This window comes from Amia ocellicauda, chromosome 6 (assembly GCF_036373705.1).
Source record: "Amia ocellicauda isolate fAmiCal2 chromosome 6, fAmiCal2.hap1, whole genome shotgun sequence".
Taxonomy (NCBI): Eukaryota; Metazoa; Chordata; class Actinopteri; order Amiiformes; family Amiidae; genus Amia; species Amia ocellicauda.
Window position 1 is genome coordinate 43,361,738 of NC_089855.1, and position 13,597 is coordinate 43,375,334.

A 13,597-nucleotide genomic window follows, 5' to 3' on the forward strand; every position below is an offset into this window, starting at 1 on the left:
TTTTATTAATTGAAATTAATCAGTTACCTGTTTTTAACATACATATTGTGTATTTATGTATGCAAATGTACATATATATGTTAAAAACTGTTGTTTGTCACCATTGCTTTGGCAATACTTCTTTTTGGTCATGCCACTAAAGCACGTTGAATTTGAATTTGAATTTTGAGAGAGAGAGAGAGAGAGAGAGATACTGTGTGTGTGTGTGTGTGTGTGTGTGTGGGAGAGTGAGTGGCTGTGTTAGTGTCTGTCTGCCTGTCTGTCTGTCTCTCTCTCTCTCTCTCTCTGTCTCTGTAGATGCATCATAGGGAACATATGTAACAATCTCTCTTTTTGTTTACCAAAAATGTGAATGAACGTATTTCAAGTGGGTTTTGCCTTGGTTGGAGACATTTTAAGATGATTTATGAAGTGTAAATTGGATAAGTCTCAATTCTCCATAGTTTTCAATGTATGTGCCATTCAGTAGCGTTCATGTTACAGATGTGTCCTATGCAGTGGTAGTGTCAGTAAAATGTCAGTAAAACTTTATTTTAGCAATAATACAGGGGAACGAATGCAAATAGAGGGTCCTCACTTTGTATCTAATTTTCCAACAACGTTTAAAATTAGGTATTGCGAAGCTGCAACAAATGCTGTATAATCGTATGTGTGTTCATTCACCACGTGCTAAAGTCTGATAGCTTTGATTATATATATTTTTTCTCATGAACAACAAATGCTATTTGCTTGATTTTTACAGAGTATGTCATAAATTCCATTATTATGAAGCCTGACAAATTGTATGCTGTAACATTAAATATATTCAAAATTACATCATTTGTATGTTTTTCCTATCATGTAACAAATGTTCCCTATGTGAAAGATGCATTATATCTTAATAATGTCAAAACAATTAAAGATATACGGATTATTATTTTTGGAAAAGTTATAACACATTGCTATTAACTATGTGTGTCAGTAAAAGTTTAAAAAATCCTGACAGTTTTTTATTGATCATGCAAAATACGTGTTTAGGGATCATTTGTAACTTAAAGTTAGGGTTAGTGATAGGGTTAGGGTTATGAATATAATTGATATATAGAATTGTTAACAAGTGTAAATGTTTACATTCCATTTTTCATGGACTGTCTGAAAGTTTCAGTTCTATATTCGGTTTGGAAACCGTTTTTTTCTATTTGTGTATATGATAGATATACATCTATACAATATCTTCACTATTATAGATAAACAAATTATTATTTTCGGCATTGTGAAAGCACATTGGTATTACCTATGTGTATCTTTAAAAGTTTAAAATTCCTAAAGGTTCTTTATTGATCTTGCAAAATAAGCTTTTAGGGAACATTTGTAACATAGAGTTAGGGTTAGCCACTGGGTAAGGGTTACATCTTACACAAGGGTTACACAAGTGCCGGAATGAGGTCAAGGACTCTGCTGTTTTGACTTCGGTGGTGGAATGACCTGCCCACCAAAGTCAAAACAGCAGAGTCCTTGACCTCATTCCGGCGCTTACTCAAGACGCATCTCTTCCGACCGCACTTGTAATATTAGTCCTCTATCCCTGCTAGATAGCACTTCAGCTTATTATGCTCCTCTCGTTCTTGAATGTTTTCCTCCTTGCTCCCTTTCCTGTAGCCCTAGTCTGTAACCCTACATCTTGACAGCACTTAGCTTTCACCGTCCAGGATGTAGGAAGTCTTTTACTGTACTTGTGTAAATTGTAATTGGAATTTTTAAAATGTATTTTGAATTGCGATATTTTTTAACTAAGTTGAATTTGTAATGATTGATGCCTTGTACTTCTCTGTATTTTTGCACTTATGTTGTAAGTCGCCCTGGATAAGGGCATCTGCCAAGAAATAAAAATAATAAAATAATAATCTTCAACAGTAAGTTTATTCATGTTAATTTTTCTCTTCAATGTTAAAGAACAGAATTAACCAGCTCACCACAAAGGAACATGGTAGGTGCTATTGCAACATGGATTACACAAAAACATTGAAATCCAAGTTTGCAGTGGTCCTTGGGCCATTGCGTGGTGATCCAGATCACTTCAGCACGAATTTTGCAGTGGTCTGGACTACAACTCCAGGGACTACTGTGCAGTGGTCCAGACCTCAGAAACTGTATGCATATGAACACTGAAGTAGGCATCATAACTGTAGCCAATACTTTGTGGTTAAAATGCTTAATTTAATCCCTGTATTGTACGGAATAATAATAACAACTTTAAAACATAAGAGAAGGGCCTGATAATAAATACAATACACAATAGACTAGAACCCTTAGAATGTAATAATATGAGCATTTTCATTATTAGTATGATTGTAGTTTGGATGATATATTAATGCAAGTTGATAACATATTTTACAGAAAATGGGTTTAAGGAATTGTGTCCAAAAACTAAAAGAATTGCTTTAGGGACCATTGCTGCATTTTTCCAGACCAGTGTATAGCCCACTTTTCTTTTAAATTATGTTTAAAACAAAATTGAGGAAGCAGTGGTTAGTTCTGAATCAAACATATTGACCCCCTCACTCAATCTGTAAGTCCTGCAGCAAACATTGGAATATGCATAGATATTTGCACAGACTGGTATTAATGTCCCTAATAAATAACCAAATGCTATTTTTGTTGTTTCAAATGTGCCCAACATCTTACCAGTATATGTCCTTTTAGTATGTCACAAAGGTTCCCTAATTCGTTTTACAAATGTTCCCTGTATGTTATGAATGTTCCCTAAGCATGTGACGAATGTTCCCTAGTTTATGTTACAGATGTGCCCTAGCACTCTCTCTCTCTCTCTCTCTCTCTCTCTCTCTCTCTCTCAATTCAGTGCATTTGTATTTACAAAGAAATTGGACATGCAAACATACATACATGCATACATACATGCATACATACATATGTATGGAAAATAAACAATATAATCATAAATCACAGTAAGATGTTATAAAGTACAGAAAAACAAAATGTAATAAAATGTGATCTTTAGTACATACAAATATGTATGTATTTGCCTGTTGCTAAAGCTTTCCATGGAGGGGAACGTGGATGAGTTTGTACCATTCTTGGGAGGCTCTGCCTTGTTGGGGCAGAGCTGTGATCCAGGTGAACAGCAGATCGGGCAGAGCTGGGCATGTGGGCGGAGGAGGAGGAAGGCCGGTCAAGCAAATAAGCTTGCTAAGGTACGCAGCAGCAGCAAACAGCCCCCCCATCCAGCCAGCCAGGCAGTCTGGCTGGCAGTGACTGAGTGGTTGACAGACGGTAAGCAACGGAATGCACGTGCTCTGTGATGTCATAGCAGTCAGCTCAGAGAGAGGTTTGTGATGTCATCGCTGAGCTGGCTGGCTCTGTGTCTTGCTGGCTGTGTGTGTGTGAGAGAGAGAGAGATAGAGTGTGTGTGTGTGTGTGAGTGGGTGGGTGGGTGGCTGTGTTAGTGTCTGTCTGTCTGTCTGTCTTTCTGTCTCTCTCTGTAGTTTTCAATGTATGTGCCATTCAGTAGCGTTCATGTAACAGATGTGTCCTATGCAGTGGTAGGGTCAATAAAATGTCAGTAAAACTTTATTTTAGCAATTGAAATGGAAATAGAGGGTCCTCACTAAATATCTAATTGACCAACAATGTTTAAAATTAGGTCTTGCGAAGCTTCAGAAAATGCTGTATAATTGTATGTGTGTTCATACACCAGCTGCTAAAGTCTGATAGCTTTTGAAGACTCTGTATAGGCTTTGGGAACAGTTCTTCTGAACATGTACCGGTGTAGATTGGACTTCAATAGGAGGAAGTGACACAATAAAGACATATATGAGCCGTGCAGGCGGACAGTCTTAGTGCCCACGCAGGCTCTTCATTGGGGAAATCATTGACTGATCACATTTTTTTTTTAAATTTGTTTTCCTGAGGTATCTGGGAATCATTATTGAAATCAATTAAAATGCTTATTTTCTAAAAATATATTTTATTAGGAAAATATCTTAACTTATTAACTCAAACAATAGAGCGAAATATGTGTATAAATAGTAATAATACATGTCAATAAATATAACTTGAAATGTGTAGTAAAAAATTAGGAAAGGAGAAAGAACAGCTGTTAGGATACAGAGTGATGTTTTCAGAGGGTCTGAGCGATGTTGATGAAGGTTTGAGGATGTTGACAAGGGGTTTAAGAGTCGATGAGGCTTGGGAAGCTGTAAAAAGGGAGTTTGGTATGTGTGAAAGAAATGTGCTGCCACTTTCAGCACAAGAGTTTTGATGGCGATTGAATGGAATATGAGGGAAAATAAGGAAGTTACTTAAGGTATAACTTAATTTTAAATAAATAAATAATTGAATGAGATATAGTTTAAAATCTAAAGTCATGAAAGTGTATGGAAATAGTGCTTTCCCAAACAGAAATACCCTATTAATCAGGAAGGGATTCACCCCCCAAACAAAACAAAAAAAACAAAAAAAAGGGCGGTAGGGTTGGGGCAGTGAAAGTGTCTGTGAGGTCAACTATGATCATTTACCTAACAACTATTAACTTTGTTGTTGAAAGAGCTGCTGTAATAATTATTAAAATAGTCTTAGATATATAAGTCAGATAAAAGCAAAGAGATAAGCGCATTGTTTTGAAAGTTTGACAGCTCCACACAAGAAAGAGTATTTACACTAGGTAGTAAAGTTGATTCAGTAACACAGGAGATATGATGCTGCTGACGACACCTGAGTGCTGTACTGAAATAATCTGTGAAAATTTGGGATCAAGATTATTATTATGAATTGTCCCTTTACTGGAAACCTTATAGATTGTGTGAATGTCAACTACTGTCCATGTGATAGAGATGCCTTTTATAAGGAGGATCTCTGATGTTGTGCGAACCACACATTGTGTCTTCAGATGACCGATCTATTCCACATGGCAGATATGCACATTATGAATCATGTCCTGAAGGAATCGATGTCTGACCCGTGGTGGCAGAGGTGCATATGGAGAAGACGCTGGTGTTCTCATTGAGACACAGTAGGCCGAGGGCGCGGCTTTAAAGACAGCCTCACGGCATCTTGAACAGACCAATGTTGAGGTCCACAACACTGAAGTGATGCTTGACTTAATGGAGAAATAAGTTAAAATACTGAAATTAAAGGTTGTCCAGATTATAGGAATCTGCAATACATTGTGAAAACAGCACAGATGACATCTGCAGTAGCATATATTCTTGTATTGGTAGTTTATAATGTACTTTTGGTGGAGATGTCAAATTACTCAAATGAATAGAATAAGAGTCATGAAGTAAGAATAAGTCCATTGCCCTTCTCTTGAGAGGTATGGAATGTACAATGTTTATCAATTAAAATGCATCAGAAATATATGTGAATAACTGAATTTGTAAAAATAACATGTTTGCTGACTTTTGTATTCCTTTAGAAGCAAAACAATGTATGTATTATGTAACTGGGGATTGACCTTTATGACCTGGGGCAGGATGAAATATAATTTGAGATACACAGTAAAGCTCCAGGAAATTGTAGGTGGCCACTGCAATTTCCATAAAAGAGCTCAATATTCAATAAGGTGTAGTTATGACATAATTGTTTGCCCGACCATGCAAATAAAAATACATTCCTATCCCCTGATTATTTGAATACCTCGCTGTACATACATACACACCTCGTAGGTGGCAGGTTGGGATAAATGGGAGCTGAACACGCAGCACTATACCACCTGCCCCTCCGGAGGAAGAAATTATTGTAACTGACAAACACGATTATTTTGGCTTCATTTCGCTTCATTTCTATTGCCAAAAAGGAGGGAATGAAGACTCTGTAAAGGAAGTTGAAGAAAGTGTTTTGTGATAATTATATAATGTTTTATATTAATACTAGCATTAGAAATAGTTTTGTATATAGACTGAGCAGATTAGATTTAGCAGGACAAGTAAAGGGTCAACAAGGTCGATTTGTTAGAAACTCCTGTCAGTAATGAAAGATTACACAGTGCCGAAATAGCCTACAGCTGTCTGCTGAGAATTTGTTTATGACTTAATCATTTCTCCAGATAGGGAGGAATTGTTTTTGTTAAAGAGCGATTGACACTAGGTAAATGACAACCGTGGGATCGCATCTTCCTAGTGCACATCAAAGACGGACATCTGCTTTGGATCCATCACCTCTTCACGGGAGGACAGATCGTAAAACGGACCCGGACCTGTATCTTCTGATTGGATGAACGGCCATAAGATGTTACGTCATTTTTCCTATAAAGTTGTACTCATGTCTGTAAACATTAAGCCTCACTGAAGGAATTATTTCTGACAGTGGAGCTTCCGAGCGGCTCGATTAAAGTTCTGTTTGCTTTGTCTCCATGACTCTCCACTTATTTCAGACACGGTTCTACAGGGTGAATGTGCAGTCCATTGTTTCGGATTTAAAACAGTTTGTTAACTCGGCACAAGCTCTGTTGCGGGGCTCTGCGGAGCTTGAGAATCCGGAAAGGTTTAGATTGAGAAAACTAGAAAAAAAACTAGAAAACAGTGTTGCCCTGCAGGGCCTGAACAACGGAAAGGCTCCAGGACTGGACGGGCTGCTGGTGCAGTTCTTATAAGACTCTGTGGCCAGTACTGGGGATGGACTTACTCAGTGTGTGTGAAGAGGGTGTGCTGGACGGTGAGCTGCCATTGAGCTGCAGGAGGGCAGTACTTACACTGCTCCCTAAAAAGGGTGATTTATGTTAAATCTCCAACTGGAGACCTGTGTCATTGTTGTGCTGTGACTTTAAGATCTTGTCAAAGGCCCTTGCCAACCGTCTCAATCCAGTTATGGGATCCCTAGTGCACCCAGATCAGACTTATTGTGTCCCACAGCGCTCTATATTTGATCTTTTTTTTTTGGCGAGGTACCTGATGTCGGCATCCAGGTTGTTTGGCTTTCAAGCAGGTTTGATCTCCTTGGATCAAGAAAAAGCATTTGATCGTGTGGATCATAAGTATTTTTTCCATAACTTGGAAGCTTTTGGTTTGGGCCCTAATTTCTTGGCACTTATTAAATGTTTGTATAATAATGTTTTTAGTGTGTTAAAAATCAATGGCGGGTTGAGTACCCCATTTCCAGTGCAGAGAGGGATTAGACAAGGCTGCTTGCTATCGGGAATGCTGTATTCCGTGTCCATAGAGCCTCTCTTGCACACGCTGAGGACTGTGTTGACTGGTCTGAGCATCCCGTCCTGCAGTGTGGTGTGTGTTCGGTTGTGTGCATATGCAGACGATGTGTGTGTGTGTAGTGGGGGACTTGGACGTTGTGCTATTGGAAGAGAGCCTAGAGAGATATGGGCAGGTGTCATCAGCAAGAGTTAATTGGATGAAGAGCAGTGCGGTGCTGCTCTGGGAGTTGGGGGGCGGAAGCCCCTGGGTTTGCAAGCTGGGCTGCAGTGGAGTTGTGGGGAGTTAAAGTGTCTGGGGGTGTTCCTGGGGGGAGAGAAAGCAAAGCAGAGGAACTGGGAGAGGATAGAGGAGCAGGTACAGGAGAGGTTGGGGCGCTGGCGATGGCTGCTCCCCCAGCTCTCATACAGAGGGAGGGTGCTGGTCATTAATAATCTGGTGGCTTCAATGCTGTGGCACAGGCTAGTGTGTGGAGCCGCCAGCAGGTGTGCTCACCAGACTCCAGAGGATCCTGCTCCATTTCTTTTGGGACGGGCTGCACTGGATCAGGCAGAGTGTGGTTTTTCTGTCAGTAGCAGAAGGTGGGCAGGGACTTTTAGACCTGACCAGCAGGGTGGCAGTGTTCAGGTTACAGACAGTTCGAAAGCTGCTGTTCTCAGAGGCTGTAGCTGGACAGGCAGTTGTTTGTGACAGACATGTCTCAGTTGGATCTCAGAGGGGTTCCACTTTTTTACCGTAGTGTTTTGAAAGCGTGGTGGCTAGTGCGGGTGCGAAGAGACATGGAGAGGTTGGGGGCTTATTGGCTTTTGAGAGAGCCGTTGCTGTGTAACCCTGCACTGCGGCTCCCTGTGTTGGAGTCTCAGGGCTTGCACAGCAGGCTGGTTAAGGCAGGTGTGACCAGGCTGGGGCAGGTTGTGATGGGGAGGGGGGGTGGCTGGATGAGTGTGGAGGCCTTGGCAGGAAGGCTGCAGGTGCACTCAGTGCGAGTGGTAGGGGTGTTGCTGTCTCAGTAGAGTGTGGCCCTGCAGGAGTAGGGGCTGGATGTACAGGGGGAGGTTTGGATGGGCAGCAATGAATCCGATAGACAGAGGCTTTTCATTGAGCTGAAGCTTTCCCCTTCCATGTGGCTCAGGCAGGATAGGCCAGATCTGATTTTACAGATGAAGGAAGTCTCCGATGTTGTTTTCTCTAGTGCCAATAATAAGACGCTGTATCAATTTGTATTGAAAACGACTCATTTTGCACAGTTAAAAGATGTCCCTGATTCACCCTGGAGAGGGAAGCTGCTATTTGAGAGTGCAGTTTGCCCAGCTTGGGGAACCCTGTATACAGCCCCCCTGAATAAGAGAGCTGGGGATTTACACTGGCACTTAGCAGTGAATTCCTTTCTGTCCATTATTGATCATGATGTGACTGATGCCTGTGTGTTTTGTGGTCAAACGAAAACTGTTGCTCACCGTTATTTAGACTGTAATAGATTACAACCTTAATTTCTATGGTTGAAAGTTATTTTTTCAACTCTCATTGTGTTTCTCTCCAAGGGTGTTTGTGTTCGGTATAAGTGCTATTGTTCAACTGAAAGTCAAGGTCAAGTTAACCAATTTTTTGATAGGGCAAAAAGAGTAGGAAACGGAAATTGAGTGGCCATGTCTTTTGTGAGGTTTTGACTGTTTTTAAAATTAGTGTAGCTGTACAAATCACTGTCGATTATGAATACCACAAAACAATGTGTAGTGTGGATCAGTTTGAGAAGGTATGGTGCCTTGATAGGGTTCTCTGCCTGGTTGGGAATGAGGGTTTGTTTTTAAATATATAAAGAGTGATGTCTGTTCTGTTTTTATGGTAATTGGATAGTTGTTTAACAACTGCATTTTTTCGAGGCTGCATTGTTTTTATTATTTAATGCTTTTTGTAGATTTTGTGTGTTGAATGATGCACTTTTGTAATAAAGTACATTTTAAAGTTAAAAAAAGTATCTCTCTCTCTCTCTGTCTCTGTCTCTGTCTCTCGCTCTGTAGATGCATCATAGGGAACATATGTAACAATCTCTCTTTTTGTTTACCAAAAATGTGAATGAACGTATTTCAAGTGGGTTTTGCCTTGGTTGGAAACGTTTTAAGATGATTTATGAAGTGTTAAATGGATAAGTCTCAATTCTCCGTAGTTTTCAATGTATGTGCCATTCAGTAGCGTTCATGTTACAGATGTGTCCTATGCAGTGGTAGGGTCAATAAAATGTCAGTAAAACTTTATTTTAGCAATAATACAGGGGATCAAATGCAAATAGAGGGTAGTCACTAATTATCTAATTCACCAACAACATTTAAAATTAGGTGTTGCGAAGCTGCAACAAATGCTGTATAATCGTATGTGTGTTAATTCACCACGTGCTAAAGTCTGATAGCTTTGATTATATATATTTTTTCTCATGAACAACAAATGATATTTGCTTGATTTTTACAGAGTATGTCATAAATTCCATTATTATGAAGCCTGACAAATTGTATGCTGTAATATTAAATATATTCAAAATTACATAATTTGAATGTTTTTCCTATCATGTAACAAATGTTCCCTATGTGATAGATGCATTATATCTTAATAATGTCAAAACAATTAAAGATATACGGATTATTATTTTTGGAAAAGTTATAACACATTGCTATTAACTATGTGTGTCAGTAAAAGTTTAAAAAATCCTGACAGTTTTTTATTGATCCTGCAAAATAAGTGTTTAGGGAACATTTGTAACTTAAAGTTAGGGTTAGTGATAGGGTTAGGGTTATGAATATAATTGATATATAGAATTGTTAAGAAGTGTAAATGTTTACATTCCATTTTTCATGGACTGTCTGAAAGTTTCAGTTCTATATTCGGTTTGGAAACCGTTTTTTTTCTATTTGTGTATATGAAAGATATACATCTATACAATATCTTCACTATTAAAAATAAACGCATTATTATTTTCGCCATTGTTAAAGCACATTGGTATTACCTATGTGTATCTTTAAAAGTTTAAAATTCCTTAAGGGTTCTTTATTGATCTTGCAAAACAAGCTTTTAGGGAACATTTGTAACATAGAGTTAGGGTTAACCACTGGGTAAGGGTTACATCTGACACAAGGGTTACACAAGTGCCGGAATGAGGTCAAGGACTCTGCTGTTTTGACTTCGGTGGTGGAATGACCTGCCCACCAAAGTCAAAACAGCAGAGTCCTTGACCTCATTCCGGCGCTTACTCAAGACGCATCTCTTCCGACCGCACTTGTAATATTAGTCCTCTATCTCTGCTAGATAGCACTTCAGCTTATTATGCTCCTCTCGTTCTTGAATGTTTTCCTCCTTGCTCCCTTTCCTGTAGCCCTAGTCTGTAACCCTACATCTTGACAGCACTTAGCTTTCACCGTCCAGGATGTAGGAAGTCTTTTACTGTACTTGTGTAAATTGTAATTGGAATTTTTAAAATGTATTTTGAATTGCGATATTTTTTAACTAAGTTGAATTTGTAATGATTGATGCCTTGTACTTCTCTGTATTTTTGCACTTATGTTGTAAGTCGCCCTGGATAAGGGCGTCTGCCAAGAAATAAAAATAATAAAATAATAATCTTCAACAGTAAGTTTATTCATGTTAATTTTTCTCTTTAATGTTAAAGAACAGAATTAACCAGCTCACCACAAAGGAACATGGTAGGTGCTATTGCAACATGGATTACACAAAAACATTGAAATCCAAGTTTGCAGTGGTCCTTGGGCCATTGCGTGGTGATCCAGATCACTTCAGCACGAATTTTGCAGTGCTCTGGACTACAACTCCAGGGACTACTGTGCAGTGGTCCAGACCTCAGAAACTGTATGCATATGAACACTGAAGTAGGCATCATAACTGTAGCCAATACTTTGTGGTTAAAATACTTAATTTAATCCCTGTACTGTACGGAATAATAATAATAACTCTAAAACATAAGAGAAGGGCCTGATAATAAATACAATACACAATAGACTAGAACCCTTAGAATATAATAATATGAACATTTTCATTATTAGTATGATTGTAGTTTGGATGATATATTAATGCAAGTTGATAACATATTTTACAGAAAATGGGTTTAAGGAATTGTGTCAAAGAACTGAAAGAATTGTCTTAGGGACCACTGCTCCATTTTTCCAGACCAATGTAGAGCCCACATTTCTTATTAATTATGTTTAATACAAAATTGAGGAAGCAGTGGTTAGTTCTGAACATATTGACCCCTTCACTCAATCTGTAAGTCCTGTAGCAAACATTGGAATATGCATAGATATTTGCTCAGACTAGCATAAATGTCCCTAATAAATAACCAAATGCCATTTTTGTTGTTTCAAATGTGCCCAACATCTTACCAGTATATGTCCTTTTAGTATGTCACCAACGCTCCTTAATTCGTTTTACAAATGTTCCTTGTATGTTATGAATGTTCCCTAAGCATGTGACGAATGTTCCCTAGTTTATATTACAGATGTGCCCTAGCACTTCTCTCTCTCTCTCTCTCTCTCTCTCTCTCTCTCTCTCTCTCCCTCTCTATCATTCTCTCTCTCTCTCTCTCTCTCTCTCTCTCTCTCCCTCTCTATCATTCTCTCTCTCTCTCTCTCTCTCTCTCTCTCTCTCTCTCTCTCTCTCTGTCTCTCTCTCTCTCTCAATTCAGTGCATTTGTATTGTCAAAGCAATTGGACATGCAAACATACATACATACATACATGCATACATACAAACATACATACATACATATGGAAAATACACAATTTTATTATAAATCACAATAAGATGTAATAAAGTACAGAAAAACAAAATGTAATAAAATGTGATCTTTAATACACACAAATATGTATGGCTGGTCGGAAGCGTCTTGGACTCGGGTTCCTCTTCATTACTTATAACTCTTTTGCCTCTTGCTAAAGCTTTCCATGGAGGAGAACGTGGATGAGTTTGTACCATTCTTGGGAGGCTCTGCCTTGTTGGGGCGGAGCTGTGATCCAGGTGAACAGCAGATCTGGCATAGGTGGGCATGTGGGTAGAGGAGGAGGAAGACCGGTCAAGCAAATAAGCTTGCTAAGGTACGCAGCAGCAGCAAACAGCCCCCCCATCCAGCCAGCCAGGCAGTCTGGCTGGCAGTGACTGAGTGGTTGACAGATGGCAAGCAACGGAATGCACGTGCTCTGTGATGTCATAACAGTCAGCTCAGAGTGAGGTTCGTGATGTCATGGCAGAGCTGGCTGGCTTGGTGAGTCTTGCTGGCTGTGTATGTGTGTGTGTGTGTGTGTGTGAGAGAGAGAGAGATAGAGAGTGTGTGTGTGTGTGTGTGTTTGTGTGTGTGTGTGAGAGAGAGAGACAGAGAGAGAGAGAGAGATATTTTTTGAATATTAACACCTTTATTTTACTAAACAAATACTAACAAAACATTTAAAACAAACTAGAAAAACCTAAAAAACATGAAAAAAACACAGCCTATTCAAAAAACGCTCAATAAAAACCACTACACACGTGCTACCTATAAAATATTCAAGTGAATTAAACCAGTTGGTTTAAATGTCCAAAGTCAATGGCACAGAGGGCAGCCCCTGTCCCCCCTCCTGGAGCGGCAGGTACAGCACTGCTTTGCGCACCCAGTGCAGCCCATCCCAGAAGAATTTCAGGAGCAGGTTCTGTATCTGGGACACCAGGGCCGGTGGGGGGTCCAGACATGCATAAGTGTGCCAGAGCATGGAGGCCACCAAGATATTAATAACAATTGCTCTCCCCCTAAAGGAGAGCTGGGGCAGCAGCCAGCGCCATGCTCTCAACCGGCTCTGTACCCTCTCCAGCAGGCCAGCCCAGTTCTCCTGCGTCTCCCCCAAAGTCACACCCAGCACCCGAGGGCCTGAGCGAGACCACTGCAGCCCCGCAGGGAGGGCAGGGGGGACAGAAACCTCCCACACCCCAACCAGATGAGCGCTGCTCTTGCCCCAGTTGACCCTGGCTGAGGAGGCCCTGCTGAACTCCTCCAGACACTCCCACAATGACCTGGACGTCTCGCTGGCCAGACTGTGTGTCTCAGCAGCATAGGCCGACACCCTGACCGCCTGCTCTGGGTGACAAGGGATGGACAGCCCGGCTAGCAACTGCCTCAGCCTGTGCAGCAGGGGCTCGATAGATAGGGAGTATAGCATCCCTGACAGACTGCAGCCCTGTCTGATGTCTCAATGGATGGGGATAGTCTCACTCAGGCCACCATTGATCTTCAGCACACTAAACACACGACAGTACAGCAGCTGAATAAATTCTACGAACCGCGGGCCGACACCAACTGCTCTCAGCACCTGAAACAGGCACTGCGGCCGGCATGATGTCTCTGAGCCGCTTAGCCAGAGCCTTAGACAGGATCTTATAGTCCTGACACAGCAGCGCCACTGGCCTCATGTTCACAATGGAGGACAGAT

At 40.3% G+C, this 13,597-nt stretch overlaps 1 non-coding gene across 1 annotated transcript; it reads left to right on the plus strand.

Moving 5' to 3' along the window:
• The first annotated feature begins 12,029 nt into the window (after window positions 1–12,029).
• LOC136752062 (U5 spliceosomal RNA) lies at window positions 12,030–12,144 on the plus strand. Its single transcript, XR_010817233.1, has one exon. It is a non-coding gene; the product is annotated as a U5 spliceosomal RNA (small nuclear RNA).
• The last annotated feature ends 1,453 nt before the right edge of the window (window positions 12,145–13,597 follow it).